The sequence below is a fragment of the Lissotriton vulgaris genome, chromosome 3_1, assembly GCF_964263255.1.
Source record: "Lissotriton vulgaris chromosome 3_1, aLisVul1.2, whole genome shotgun sequence".
NCBI classification, from domain to species: Eukaryota; Metazoa; Chordata; class Amphibia; order Caudata; family Salamandridae; genus Lissotriton; species Lissotriton vulgaris.
This window is the reverse complement of record NC_141689.1, coordinates 699,424,125-699,426,323: the sequence shown is the minus strand read 5'-3', so window position 1 is coordinate 699,426,323 and position 2,199 is coordinate 699,424,125.

Sequence of the window (2,199 nt, the reverse complement as noted above, 5' to 3'; positions counted from 1 at the left end):
ATGCCTCGCTCCCCGGCCGAGCCCCCCCACCAATACTGTCACTGCCTGAGCGGCCGCGCGCCTCCGCGCGCGGTCGCTCCGCTCCCACACGTGACCTCCCGCCAGCCGCCCCACCCTCTGCCCGGCCCCCAGACACTACAGAGGGGTGCGGCGAGGCGTCCCTGGTAACGTAACTCAAACAACAAGAGAGTGTTAGTATCTACAACAGACAAACTCTACTAGCCAAAGTTAGTACTAGATACCGCTAAGTTGTTAGACAAGGCTATTATTGTCAGTTGGAAAGGATAGAGTGCACCTGTTCAAAGAACTAGCTAAAAGGACCCTCAGGCCCCAGTGGAACACTGGTAGCCAGTTGTCTTCATTGGGTCCCTTTTGTCGCTAGGGAAGTGAAGGTGAATCTAAAAAGAGTACGCACTACTCCTCAAAATTATTTAATGAGAGGGTAGCTCTAACTCTGTTAAAAACAGTGATCGAAAAACATACATTTTTCTGGACTACACCGGGTTGTGCAAGTTTGAACCACAAAGTCCCATTTGAAAAGTGTAAAGAGAATTATTATAAAAGCACGGTCAACATGTTTCTGCCAATTGAGCTGAGTTCGCTCGGCATTCGTCAGGACCAATAAGAAAAATCAGCTCACTGTTCTGGGCACCCTAAAGTGCACAGATACAGGGAGTAGTGTCATTTACTGATACGACCTGTGATTTGTCGGAGCACTTAGTAGGAAAGTCTTCCCCAAGTTGCTAGTGGCTCCTTCTTGGAGGAGATACCATTCGATCTGAAAGGGTAGATGGGAAAGTGAGAGAAATCAAAATGTGAAATATCTAACTTCTGAACCATAAACATATGCTTCTACCCTGTTACTGCTCCAAACTTGTGCACCTAATTATTTATACCAAAGGTGTCTTCGTTCAGAAAGAAGGAAAATTGAACCTTCAAAACACCAGAGTGGACCCATTTATTTCAATATGTCCACCATTCAGTCATCCTGTAGACAAAGAACTTACTTTATCTTGACATGCATTAGATACCAAAACGAAGAGGAAATGAGCTTGCATTCTTTAAAAAAACAGTGCTTAGACACAACCGAGTGAGGTTGAAAATTCGGAAAGAATATCTAAAAAACACACAAACACACATTTGCAAATGGCATCAAGAGCACGGAATACTCCACAAGAGGTAAGCCGAGGTGTACACTTACATATTATTTACTGAAAGTGTGCCCCATGGGCAATGCGGCAGGAGGAATCTTCACGTTTGGGCCACTGGAAAAAATATTTACAAAAACGCATTATCGCGTATTATCCAAACTAGTAGTAGTTATCTGTTAAGGTTAATATCCCATATGGGCTGACAGGAAACTTACTTTACACCAAACGGCTCCCTGCTTGGTCACCTACAAAAGGCCACATCCGCCGCCCGTAACTGCCAGCGCGGTAAAGGCTTCGTATTTTAAATAAACATTGAGAACGCGCAATGCGTCCCAGGCGGTGACGCCGATCACGTGGCCCACGCGATCACATATTTTTAAAGGGGCCGGTTTATTTGTATGCACCGGGTAGAGCGATCATTGCACGTAAGTGGAGCTATGAAGAGGGAACCCCAAAACAGCATGACAGACAGCGTGATTACGATGTACAGCCCAGATAAATAATTATAATATGTATTCATGCTTCCAATTAAATGAATGTGTCATATTCTTATTGTATTGTGAGTGGAACAGAATACAGAATGGTTACTGCATGTATCATGTAAGTGAATGGGGCATTGTCTAATTTCCATGATAACTCGGAAAAACAATCAAAACACCATGAGGTGTAAAAACTGATAAGTAAATGGTCAGACGCAGTAGGCTAATGATCAAAGCTAGTGGGCCTTCTATCGGCGCCTTACCGAACCCCAGGGGATGTCGTCATTAAGGCCCCGTGTATGCGTGGAAAGACGGTATATCCAACGCTGCTCCTTTTCGAACAGTATATTGTCATTAGTGTTGTTCAGCTGTTCAATTACCACCCACTTAACGTCATTAGCACAATGGCCTAGCTCCAAAAAATGAGTGGTCATTTTTGTAGTGGCTCTCCCACATCGGATGTTACTGCGGTGCTCTCCTATTCTTGTTTTGATTTTTCGCGTGGTCATCCCTATATACCTAAGACCACAAGGACATGTAATCATGTAGATGACGTTACATGAATTACA